This window comes from Podarcis tiliguerta (assembly GCF_965153285.1).
Source record: "Podarcis tiliguerta genome assembly, chromosome: 4".
NCBI lineage: Eukaryota > Metazoa > Chordata > Lepidosauria > Squamata > Lacertidae > Podarcis > Podarcis tiliguerta.
In genome coordinates this window covers 18,621,190-18,634,850 of record NC_139537.1, presented here as the reverse complement: position 1 = coordinate 18,634,850, position 13,661 = coordinate 18,621,190, and the positions used below count along the sequence as shown (strand labels likewise).

The 13,661-nt window shown below is 44.3% G+C and overlaps 1 long non-coding RNA gene across 1 annotated transcript; it reads right to left on the bottom strand.

Moving 5' to 3' along the window:
* Positions 1 to 3,795: 3,795 nt before the first annotated feature.
* Positions 3,796 to 11,632, bottom strand: LOC310675914. The gene is made up of 3 exons (XR_014510312.1): positions 9,273 to 11,632; positions 6,539 to 6,681; positions 3,796 to 4,288 (listed from the first exon to the last, which is right to left on the bottom strand). It is a non-coding gene; the product is annotated as an uncharacterized lncRNA (long non-coding RNA).
* Positions 11,633 to 13,661: the final 2,029 nt, after the last annotated feature.

Here is a 13,661-nt window from a genome sequence, read left to right as displayed (position 1 = left end):
GGCATTGCACAGAACCAATGAGCACCTGACTGATTTACCTACTTTGGTACAATTATAGGACAAGAGAAGAATCTGGACGCAGAGAGATTGTGGTGACTTTCACATTCATTGGTATGGGAGCAACTCTCCCCTGGTCAAATCTATGAGTAAAGTAACTATATAGGCAGTGTGTGTGTGTGTGTGTTTCCAGCCCAATTGTAGTACTTCCTCTTGGTTGGGCAACAACTGGGTATGAAAGGCTTGTGAGATTTCCCTGGCTCATGTGGATGATATATTTATACACACATACCTTATTGGCATGGGATGTACTATAAGGAAATGGATACTTACACTGCTTAGCCAGGAGTTTAGCCTCGCTGCCATTTTAAGCATGCCCCTTGACTTTAGGCAGCCCTTTATGAATTCAGTTCACAAGACTGGGTTGAAATAGTTAATATCTGAATTCTCCTCCTTTTACAGTGGTGCCTCGCAAGACGAAATTAATTCGTTCTGCGAGTTCTTTCGTTCTACGAGTTTTTCCGTCTTGCGAAGCACCGCTGTGTATTGACGGTTTCCCATAGGAATGCATTGGCGGCTTTAAAAAAAAGGCGCAAGACCACAGGGAAATCCATCTTGCGAAGCAACTCAGAAAACGGAAAACTCTTTCGTCTTGCGAGTTTTTCGTCTTCCGAGGCATTCGTCTTGCGAGGTACCACTGTATTTATTTTTTAAATATGCAGTGTACCTCGGGTTAAGTATTTAATTCGTTCCAGAGGTCTGTACTTAACCTGAAGCACCACTTTAGCTAATGGGGCCTCCTGCTCCCACCACGCTGCTGGAGCACGATTTCTGTTCTCATCCTGAAGCAAAGTTCTTAAGCTGCAGCACTATTTCTGGGTTAACCTGAAGCGTATGTAACCTGAAGCGTATGTAACCCGAAGCGTATGTAACCCAAGGCACCACTGTATATTTTTATTAGTTTTTTAACATATCATTTTCAACAATTATTAAACATACTTTTATATTTTATACAATTTTTTGACTTCCATCAATTACATCTGAAAATTTTCCAATCTTTTCACTTAATTTACATTTCTTACTTTCCCTATTACATTTAAATATCATAACTAATGCCTCTCTTCTTTCTCCTCTTTGCAATATTTCATATATTTCTCCTTACAAAACTTCTTGCAGTCCTACTAGCGTAATTTGTTGGTTACAGTTGCTCTTCAAATAGTTCGTATATTTCTTCCAATCTTCTGTAAATCTCTGGTCCCCCAGGTTTCGAATCCTTCCTGTCATTTTATCCAATTCTGCGTAGTCCATTAATTTCGTCTGCCATTCTTCTTTCGTCGGTATTTCTTCTTGCTTCCATTTCTGGGCCAGAATTCTCCTCCTTTTAGGTCATTAATTCCCCCCTCCCTTCTCACTGTTCATCAGGGGCGGCTACACACCATGGCTCCCCAGAAGCATTTTTTTCTGGCCTTCCCAAGACCCCACCAACTTTGGCATGGGCCACACCCACTGCTGGGATGTGAACCCCCCCTCCCAGTGCCAGTGTGCCAGTGTGGTGTAGTGGTTAAGAGCGGTAGTCTCGTAATCTGGGGAACCGGGTTCGCGTCCCTGCTCCTCCACATGCAGCTGCTGGGTGACCTTGGGCCAGTCACACTTCTTTGAAGTCTCTCAGCCCCACTCACCTCACAGAGTGTTTGTTGTGGGGGAGGAAGGGAAAGGAGATTGTTAGCCGCTTTGAGACTCCTGAAGGGGAGTGAAAGGCGGGATATCAAATCCAAACTCTTCTTCTTCTTCCCAAGGGCTGGCCAAAAAGGCTAGCCACCCTGCAGAACTCCCAACCAAGATACCTGTGCCATCTCCTTCCAGCTTGGGTACCCAGCATAGTGCCATCCATATGTTGTTGGACTGCAACTGCCATCAACTTTGACCATTGGCTGGGCCAACTGGGGCTGATGAGAGATGGGGCCCAGCAGCATCTGAACAACGATGTTGGTTACCCCTGTTTCTACCTCCTCCTTCTAACACTGCTGGGCTTCTCTCAATGCCAACCTTTTCGAGGAAACGAGGTGAGTTACTACGGAATGCTTAAAATTCTTATCTCCCTTTCCTTCCGCAGAGCTCGTGGCTTGACTTCCCAAAGTAAAAAATGTGGACTCTCTACATCTGACCCTCCATCTTCTTCGAGATTCACTCTGTCCTGTGAGGTGCTAGGTTGTATTTAGCACATCAGCAGGTGGAACCATGATCACATCTCTGCCTTCATGAGTTCTTCCTAGTTCCTAGACTTTGTTTTTACATCTGAATACAGGTAACCATTCAGAGCTGGTTTAATTTTAGAGGGCCTCACTGAAGCAACATCAAGGTAACATATACGGAGCATTTTAGGATACAAAGCCTGAGAGAAAGTGCCACTGTTCATGGCTTCTAGAATTTCAATTTGCACATGGCAGTCATTCCAGAAGGAACAAAATGTTACTAAGTAACTAACACTTATTTGCTTCAAAGGCTTTCTACATCTGTGTTCAACACAATATATTTTCACATTTCTTCTACTACTTTAGCCCTCCAGATGTTGCCAGACTGCAGGTCCTATCATCCCTGACTATTGACCATGCTGGTTGAGGATGGAGAATGTTGTTAATATGTTTGTATCCAGGGCTTTCCCCCCAGCTGGAACTCACCAGAACTCAGTTCCAGCACCTCTCAGGTGGGCACCATTCCTGTTCTAAGAGAACGAGTTCCAGCACCTCTTTCTCTAGAAAAATAGCACTGTTTGTATTTATTGTTACTGTTGTTGCTATAGAACTACTTTGAAACTGTTAATCAAATGACAATTACATGTTTTGTTTAAAGGTGGCTTTCATTTGTGTGTAGAATAAAACTTTGTGAGTGATAGAACTAACTTTGAATGGTCAGCACCACACCCAGCAAGCTTCATTAGGATGTATTTGTGTGAGATGCAAGTCTATCACAAATGGAATTACGTTTTGCCCTCTGGAGCTATAAAGTCTGAAAGTGATGGCTGCAGCTATTTTCCTGAGAGATATGTATTTATGATGTATAAAGATATTGGACTAAAATTCCTGTTGAATTATGAAAATGAAAAGCAACACACCTTTTTGGATTAATGAATCAAACCGAATAGATTTTCTGTCCTCTTTCTCTTTGGCTTCCATAAATAAAAAAAGTAAAAATGCAAACAATATACATAAATGTGGATTAAATGTCAAGCCTTTATTTATAGAGATATTTATTCTAAAAGTATGTTCCCTCCCCAAAAACCACTTGCAACAGTTTAATCATAAAACAGCTGTACGTATGGAACAGAATGCAAAAGCCCTGCAAAAGAATATTGCTATATGGAGTGATTTCGTGTTCAGATTTCCAGCCAGCCAGTCATAACCTTTCCCAGGATATTCCTTTCCATTCCATTACTTCTCCAACAGCAACAACAGTCAGCTAAGTATGTAAAGTATAACTGGGGAAATTAATCTTAGGTTGGGATGAATCATCATGTATAGGACGCAGTGATAACAAGGTTTTATCATATAAAGAATGTCGAATTGAGGTGGAGGGAAGACACACAGGTGTAATCTTATGTTTATATATATTTTTTAAATTTTGTTTATTCTTCGTTTGCTTTTTTCTTCTTTGCCTTTTTTCTCTTTCATGGGAAATAATAAAAATTTAAATGACAACCATCAATCAACATGCTATGGCCACCAAACTCAGTTCTCAGTTTGGCTAGCATCTCTTCATGTCAAGAGGAAATCTTCCAGTAAGAGAAGTTCGAAGTGCTATATTTACATAGAGCTCTAGTCAAAACCAGGTCAGAAGCTGGATTGAAATGAATCCAGATCTTCTGCGTCAACCTGGAATGTTTGGCATCAGGCCACCACCTCCCACTTGAGCACCTTGGCCAGAAAATGGAGATCAGTAACTAGTTAGCTGTCATTGCAGCCAAATGTGGTCCAAGGAGTTTCTTTAGGTCTAATAACTGCCTCCACAAAGGTGGCCAGGATCCCTCCTCCATTCAGTCTTACATTCACAACTGCTTTCATCCAGCTGGCCATTCCACTCTGACAAGGTGCTATATCAGCCAAGATAGCATCTCATGAGAGATGGAGAATTAGTTCACACTGCTTGCAATCAGCTGGGAGCTGCCAGCTGCAAACTTTTCCCACAGGCTGAGTGAATACAAAGGAAATGTTGCTAGTTTCACTGTTCTGGACTGGGAATGTCTTCTTCAAAGGTGATGTGATGAACTTTGGTTGGTGGATGTGGCGTTTGCCTCCTAGGATGGGTCAAGGAAAGGGTTAAAATTGGTGTGATGTGATTGGCCAGTGAGAATGCAAGGGGGGAGTAAAAGATAGAGTGGGAGGTTTTGAAAAGTCAGTTGAGATTTGGGAGTTGGGAGTTGAGGTTTGGGTGTTGGAGAAGGAAGAGGGTGGAATACGCAGTGGGTTGGTTGAGTTGTATTGTGAGAGAGTGAGAGGAATTGTTAGGGAGTTAGATAGATAGTTGGGAATAATTCAGTTTGAAGTTGTAGGAACTAAGATTTAAGAAACTGACAAGAGAAAAATAAACCAAAACCATACGCTTATTCCTGCACTTAAAAATAAACTTGATTATTTGTTTATGTTAACAACTGTCTGGACTCCGTGTGTCCCCATGAGAAGTGGGGTGGTGGCAGCGAAGAAAGCAACCGCAGTGGTGGCACAGGGTCAATAGACCGCGAAACGTCCGGGGGCCCTGTGTGATCGCCACAGTGGACAAGTAATTTTCCATTGGGCCTAGTGAGATTGATTTGCAAAGAAACCACTTGTGCAGTAACTACAAAGGGCTTCCAAAGAACATTACCTACCACTGTGCCAGTGTATGGCATTACTACCCTGAACACGCCTGATCTCATCTGATCTTGGAAACTAAGCAGGATCAGGCCTGGCTAGTACATGGATGGGGGACTTTCCACAGTGCCAGAACGTTTAGTTGAGCAATAATCAACATGGATATTGCCACAGTCACTCTCTGATTTGCAGCACCCAGCATCGTGAATCAATGTGCCAGACGCACACCAGATCGTTGTAATCTATGTGGAAAGCCAACATCTGGGAAACACTGTAAATATTTATGAAGTGGAAGAAAATCAAATAGAATTCAACACAAGTATTCATTAACTAAGCTGGAGAAATGGTTTTGGACTACAACTCCCAACAGACCCAGCCAACATAACCAAAGGTCAGGGATGATAGGAGCTGTATCTGAAGGAGACCACAGTGGCTACCACTGTTCTAGCAGAATCAATCCAGGAGGAATATCAATCACACTACTTCCCTGGGACTTCGATGAAGTCGAAGTACCATAGTTCTCCTTGTGTTCAGTATGAGATAAAGAGATACCACTGTGGTAGTCACCGTGGTGTGAAATTAATTCTTTTCTTGACTACATCATCTTGAACTTTGGTAGATGATCCTTGGTCCATCTAGCTCAATTTTTTTCCAAAGAGGGCCGGATTTGATGAAGTGAACATGCGTGAGGGCCGACCAAAGTTGTTGAGGCCCCCAAAATGGACTTTGGACATGCCTGATCTACACTGACTGGCAGAAGCTCTTTGGAGTTCAAGACAAGGGGCATTCCCAGCCCTGCCTGGAGATGCTGGACCCTGGGACCTTCTGCATGCAAAGCAGATACTCTATCACTGAACTACAGACCTTCTCTCAAGCTGTACACTCATAGGATCCTATTGACCAGGACATGCTCCTACAAGGAATTCCACAAACCTCTGGTTTGGAGCAATAGCACTAAAGCAGAAATGTGGCAACCCAGTAGCAAAAAAAGATAGCTCATCTGCTTGGCATGCAGAAAGGAAGAGGGAGAGGAAGTCAGAGATGTAGGCAGGCAGGCACATGGCCAGGCAGCCCAGGTGAGCTGTAAACGAATAGCCACAATAGGCTGTGGCATTTCCTCCACCTGCTGCTTCTCTCCTCCTCACTGCTGAGGCCAAAGTGGTGTTGTTGGTGTGAGGTTGGCAGTATAAGCAGGGGGCAGAGCAGAAACCTAAGGGCAAGGTTTCTTGCAAGATGTAAGAGCAGGAGTTTGTGAAATGCAGTGGGAGAGGGTTGGAGTGAGTTGCAAGGGGTGAGGTGTTTTTTGTCAAGGGAGAAATGGTGAGATCTAGGGGGTGGGGTTGGTGACCAATGGGATCAGGACACAGCTCCAGGTCCTGTGCATCTTTTATAGTAAGTAACATTTGTAGTGGGAAAGGACTACATTATCTCTATAAATTGCGTTGAATGCCTTGACTAATTGTGACTTGCACACCGGAGATGAACATGGAAAAATACGGAGATCTTAAGATCACTGACAAAGCAGACTGATAGCTAGAAATGTCCGCTGTCTGGTGTACAAATATTGTCATTTCAGATGTCAGATTTGCGTGATCCAATTCAATCGCAAGAATTTGCATCGCAATATATCCGCTCCCCGCCCCCGCTCCAAGTTAAGTGAAGGGAATCTTATCTTAAAGGAAAACATCTGGGATTACCTTCTTTGCCAAGGGTCCAGATTTACGAACGAGACTTTCAGCACTTATCGCTGCTTCTCCCCTCTCCTTGTCTCAACAGTGGCTTGTAACCAGGGTGATGAAATACTTGGCTTGCATCAAGCTGTCTTCCAAGTCGTCATCAGCTACTAAGCCAAAGGAGAGTGTTTACATTTCTGCAGTTTTATCAGTTCGCTTTTTATTAGCCGTTAGAGATTCTAAAGAGGATTCAGAACTCGAGCACTACGTCTGCGTTAGGAGAAATTCACACCAAAATGCAAATGAATTTCCAGGAGGCGTTTTAATAAATAGAGGAATAAATAAACAGCTCACATACAGATGTGGAAATGTGGGAGACTGAATTCAAGTTTGGAGCCTGAAATTAATGGCATACTTTTATTTTTGAAAATTCAGATGGCAAGCTCAACGGGACCTGATACAGCTGTAAAGATACACCCCCGAAACACTAGGGTCCGAATCTGGAATAGGGGGCCCCACATTGACAATTTGTGGAGACAGGGTGGCAGAAAAATCTCTCGCACTCAAGGAAAGAACTTCGTGGCTAAGGTCACATGTAGTTTGGCTCCAACTACAGTTTTCTGTCTGTAAAAAAAGGAAACAAATGTCCACGACATAAAATATCCTTTTTATTCCCAGTCAGTGTAAAGTATCGGGATGAAGATTTGTCCCGGAGGTTCTTAAAATTAAATGCTAACCCAGGGAAGCAGACTTAAGTGCCCTAGTTCTGGACACAACACGGGACTTTTTACTTCCCCAAAATCATTGGAATTTGGCTACAGGTAGGAAAATGGGCACACTCTGCAAAAAACGTCTGCACTTGTTGGGCTTTCTGGGATAGGGTTGGTGTCCCCTCCTCCCCCCACTTTATGTTAAAGCTATTCCACCCTCCTCCTCTTCAGATACACACACACACATGTCCTGGCTCTCACATGGCAAAGTCATCTGATGTTATCTTGTCACACGTTGCAGCAATTGAACCAACTCTTCCTGTCCTGCAGTCCTGTTTTCCTTGTGGAAAGGATTGGTATTGATTGCGCACACCCTTTATGAAACTCCTTGGCTCCCATTCACCCTTACTCTTTCCCACTGTTTATTGACTCCTTCCATTTGGGTGGGGTGTTGTTGTTGTTGTTTAGTCGTGACCCCATGGACCAGAGCACACCAGGCACTCCTGTCTTCCACTGCCTCCCACACTTTGGTCAAACTCATGCTGGTAGCTTCGAGAACACTATCCAACCATCTCGTCCTCTGTCGTCCCCTTCTCCTTGTCCCCTCCATCTTTCCCAACATCAGGGTCTTTTCCAGGGAGTCTTCTCTTCTCATGAGGTGGCCAAAGTACTGGAGCTTCAGCTTCATGATCTGTCCTTCCAGTGAGCACTCAGGGTTGATTTCCTTAAGAATGGATATGTTTGATCTTCTTGCAGTCCATGGGACTCTCAAGAGTCTCTTCCAGCACCAGAATTCAAAAGCATCAATTCTTCGGCGATCAGCCTTTTTTATGGTCCAGCTTTCACTTCCATACATCACCACTGGGAAAACCATAGCTTTAATTATACGGACCTTTGTTGGCAAGATGATGTCTCTACTTTTTAAGATGCTGTCTAGGTTTGTCATTGCTTTTTTCCCAAGGAGCAGGCATCTTTTAATTTCATGACTGCTGTCACCATCTGCAGTGATCATGGAGCCCAAGAAAGTAAAATCTCTCACTGCCTCCATTTCTTCCCCTTCTATTTGCCAGGAGGTGATGGGCCCAGTGGCCATGATCTTCGTTTTTTTGATGTTGAGCTTCAGACCAAATTTTGCACTCTCCTCTTTCACCCTCATTAAAAGTTTCTTTAATTCCTCCTCACTTTCTGCCATCAAGGTTGTGTCATCTGCATATCTGAGGTTGTTGATATTTCTTCTGGCAATCTTAATTCTGGCTAGGGAATGATTATTCCCTGTGCTCCCAAATGATTTTCCGAGCAGGAAGTCACATTTTTCTTACACTCTGTCTAGCTTCCTCCTCCTCCTCCTCTCTCTCACAGCATCACAAACTGGTCTTGAAGTTCCCCGCCATTTCAAAAGCAGTTGGTCATGTGGGGAAGGGAAGACCCTGCTTTTTAAGAAACAGAAGTCCAACACTCTTCTGCCCTCGTGAAACAAGGTCTCTGGACGGCACCCTCGTCTGCAAGAGAGGTGGTGTCTAGTGGTGAACATTAAGATTTCCCACCCTGCTCTTCCTTTCCACTCTCTTCCACTTTCCACACTCCTTGCCTGCGTGAATCACCCTGCAGAAATCTGTTGGACTGTTATAGCTTTTGCCCTCTTTCGGTTTTGACCTCTTCGAAATACTTCATTGGCAGGGCAACAGAGCAATGCCTTGCCAATGCATAGGAAATGAGAGGTCAGGGGCTTGAGTGGCCACTTATGTGTTGCTAAAGAGAAAAGGGGGGAAGGGAAATTAATCACCAGGAATGGATGGGCAAATCTGTCCGTTTCAGTTTCTCTAGGTTTCTCAGTTCCCCAGTCTTAAATGCAGGTCTCCACATTTCCATCTCACTTTGCCTTTTTTAAAAAAAGTCCTCATAAAAATTTATCAGCATGTTAGCGCAGTTTTCTCATAATATACATAATTCAATACACAATTTCGCACACATTTTGGCAAAGCAATTTCCAATTGGTATAATGCACTTTTGCATGTTATTTTCATATATTCATTCTTAGGCACACTTACCCAATAACATGCATTTTTCTGCTTGGCTGGAGAACTGTATTCCAAAATCTGGTGGAGTGTGATTTTCAAAAGACGGCTTTGTTTCAATCCATAGAAGTTGTGAATTAGATGAATTGGCTCATGTCTGGGTAAGTGAATTTTCGCATGGCGAACTTCTGTAAAGCGGGACCTGTGTGTAAATTCTATACTTTGTATTGCAGAGAGATTCACACAAACACATGCCCTGTGATGCCCAGCTAAAGATTAACAGCATCTGAGCATGCTAAGTTTTCCTCATGTCTTGTTTTGCCTCCTGAAGCTATCTCCAGACAGGGTATGTTAGCAGCTGGTCTACTCTACTGTCTTGAGTTTGGCTTCATTTTCCCTACTGCTTTTTGGGTAGCCTTGCTCTAGTGATTTGAAAAACCTCTGCTGGTTGGCGGGGGGAGGATGCTATTTGTTCCAGGAGACTGTATTGTTCAGCCTTAAGAAGAATGATAGCAATGTGCCTTCGGTTTCTTGGAAATGCTTTCTTGGGCTTTGCAGAAACGAAGTGTTTCTTCTGTGAAGACTAGTAAGACTCTTTCTGTTATATAATGCTCACAAGCTGACGAATGACTGGGTTGGAAGTCTCGTGCAAGAGAAGTTCATAGCCATCAGTCAGCCAAACAGGGTGATGCCAATGTCATCTTGTGCACATTTATTGCTGCAGGAAAAAGAGGTCCAGGCTATGCACCAACCTGCTCTTTGGATAATAGTTTATATGTATCCAGCCTTTGTATTGCCAGTTGATCAAGCCAAGTGCCCAGCATGCAGGCCATTGAAAGTCTGGTTATCATGCCAATGCAATGTCATGCTGGGGATTGTTAGGGAATTAGGGAGTGAGAGTCAAGTATTACTAGATCAAAGTTCTTGGCTGATGAGCAAAGGGATAAGCTTAGAATGATTTGGTGTGATTCTATAACTTTTCCTCGTTCTGCAGAAGCTCTTTTTTGACCAGGAGTGGAGATCCTCAGGCCCGGGACTAAAATGTGGCCCCCAAGCCTTCTCTCTGGCCCCCAGAGCCCTCCCCAGGCCACACCTCCTTCCTCAAGTCACGCTGATCCGGCTCCACAACCTTAAGTGCTTCTGCCCTGTTGGAATGTGTGTTTGAAGTGTTACATTGTGCGTTGCTTGCTTGGCTGAAGGCTGATGGAGACTTGGGTGTGAGTGTGTAGAAACCTCTGACTTTTGAATGGCTGGAATGTAGCCTAAAGTACAAAGAGAAAAGCCACACCGGTTCCTCTCACCATCTGGCAGAAACCAGCAGCAGTAAATCACAACATGCAAGCTGGAGTTAACTCTTTCCTAGCAAAAACACAAGCTGCACAGGAGCTAATGAGCGCAGCAACGCATCCCTGGTACGTCTTGCCCCCATGAAGGAGTTGCTGAATCTGAAGGTCCCTGCCTTCCCACAGCTGTCTATGTCTCAGCTTCTCCAGGGTCGTCGTCCCCCAGCAATTGGAGGCTGCATCTGCACATCACCCATCTCCCCTCCACCCTTTTCATGGCTCTCCTGGTTCTGGGAGACAAATGAGGAGCAGAGCTTGTCGCAGCAGGAGGGGGAGACTCACATGAGTCTCCACCAGCCTGACTCATCTCTGCCTCTTGGCTTCGCTCCTTCCACCTTCCTGCTTCTGCTTCTGCCTCCGATTCTGGACTTCTCTCTACCACAGACTCTCCCAGCACACCAGGCCCTATTACCTCCTCAGCTTCCGACACCTCCTCTTCTCTGCCTTCTATCTCTTCTCCCTCTGACCACTCCCTGGGCTCTGAGCCTTCTTCCCTTGGTAGTTCCCCAGCTGGTCCTCCCACCATTCCTCTGCATCCAACCAGTCCATGGCACCAATTGTGCCTCTGATCACACCCACCATTGGCATGTGGCTACTGGAAGGTTGGCCATGATAGAATGTGCCCCTCAGGCTGAAAAAGGTCCCCCCCACCTCTGGCCTAGAGAGCAAGATTGGCAATATCAAGGACATTCTTTCCTGCATGATGAATCATTATCGGATTGTTGCTGCAATGGGAAATTGTTGATTGCAGATGGCATCCTCACTACATACAGAGGAACCTGTTTACTAGGCACTCTTTTCCTGCTTTTTATGTCCCTGATAAACCAGATAAATGGGACGCCACTATGAAAACAAATGAACCCTATAACATTAACGATGTCATTAAGACAGGCTTTAATGTCAGAAATGGCACACAACAGTCTCGTATTTAAATCTGAGAGGCTTGACCCTCAGAAGCATTGCGTCTAAAACCACTTTCTGGCTTGCCTGTATTTTGCGCTTTGCACAATTTTCCTCACCCACAGGGGCTGGTTATTAATGGAGCAAAACACCGTTGCTCTGAGACCAACAGGGCGCTGATGTCTATGAATGAACAGTGGTGTCAACTGGCTGAAGTAATGCAACACTTTGTATGCAACACTTTGTATAATATTTTAACTGTTTGAGCATGCTTTTTTGTATTATGACTAATGCAAACTCTAATGACGACAGCAACCTTCTGTATTGCCTATTCTTCGAAATGTATAAATCCCTCAACAATTACAGAACAGCTGAAGCAAACCAGGGTAACAGTCTTGCAGATAAAGCAAACATAAAACAGGAATCTTTTTAAAAAATATTGTGAAAACAAATTTATCAGAAGGTGGTCTGTGCTCAGACAATTCTGGAACAACAAAGTGGCAGATGATATAGCTCCATATAACATATTTACATTCATTTAATTTTCTATTGCAATGTGTTATTTCTGGTCTTTCCCCTCTCTTCCTAATACGACTTTGCTACGCATTTCCCCCTTTCCATTTTATTATTACATAGCTATACTAAAATGAATAAACATTATTAATTTGAAAAAGAATGGTGGTTTTTTTTAATGTGCATGTGTTTGCTGACCTGGACTACTTTGGAAGGAGGGCAGAATGCAGATTTGATAAATCCATTCAATCAGTCAAATCAATTAATCAGTTAATAATGCTGGGCAGGCAGAATAATGCAATTTTAGGGAGACTTACAGGCCATTAAATCCAACTGTCTGACCTGCCCTGTGACTTGAGCACTGGACTATATACACTATATACATCTCTTTTAAAGGTAGTGTCAGGAACATGGCCCCCCAGAGCACAGGCGATGAATTAGACTCAGAGATTGAACTAAGTGAACGAGGGACCAGCTCTGTGGATGAGAACTGGCTGACAGAATCAGGAAACGGCAGTTCGACACCCCCCTCCTCCCCAGGGAAGACTCTATTAGCTCTCAAGAAGAGGAAGAGCTGGAAGGCAGCCAGAGCGTTGCTAGGCAATCAGCAGATAAGCAGAGGTCTGAATCTGGATCGAGTGAGGAGGAGGGGGGAGGTCAGCCTCTCAGTCCCCATTCTAGGCATCTGGATAAAATCAGGGGGCAACGGAAGGGCAGGAGGGGAAAGGTGGGAGTCTGGCGTCTTTCCTGCTGTGGGAGGGGTGAAACTTCAGACTGACCAACAAACGTAAATGCGAGCAGGTGAGAAGCCGGGTTCTGGGTGTGTCTTTTTATAAACCTACATAAATTGCTGGAGAGTCATTACTTCTAATCAGGGCTTGCTTGCCTGCCAGAGATCATTCCAGGTAGGAATGTTCAATTATGTCAGTGCTGCCCCTCCCCCTGCAGTCCACCCAACGTGGAACCATGCCCTCCAACATTCCCCTGATGAAAATCAAGATGTGCATCTTTTGGTGCCGCATGAGTCAGCTGCCTCGGGGAAGAGCACAGCACCACTCCAAACATCTGGGCCGGTGGCTCCCCCCCCCCCCCAGGACATTCCAGGATTAAATCAGAAGCTATACAGTGGTACCTCAGGTTAAGAACTTAATTCGTTCTGGAGGTCTGTTCTTAACCTGAAACTGTTCTTAACCTGAGGTACCACTTTAGCTAATGGGGCCTCCTGCTGCTGCCACACTCTTTCTGTTCTCATCCTGAAACAAAGTTCTTAACCCGAGGTACTATTTCTGGGTTAGCAGAGTCTGTAACCTGAAGCGTCTGTAACCCGAGGTACCACTGTACTGGGAAAATAGGGCATGGTGGAACAGACCACTAAACTGCAAACTGATGTAGAAATTCAGGGCACTTAACATAAGATTGGAAAAATGAGAAACTGCAAGAAGCTGAGATTGACAGCTCTGTCCATTCTTACCTGGGAAGGTATCTGCGATGAGCCCTAGCAGGCCTCTAGACTCCCGGCAGCTGCATGAGTAGAATCTACTCTTTGTTTTAAATTCAGTGGAATGGATTGAACAGAGCAAGTTTCAAAACGCAAAAGACCGGAGTTTTAAGCAGGTTCTCTGTTGGTTCCTAAAAATGAGCATGTCTTTTTAGAAAGCTATATGAA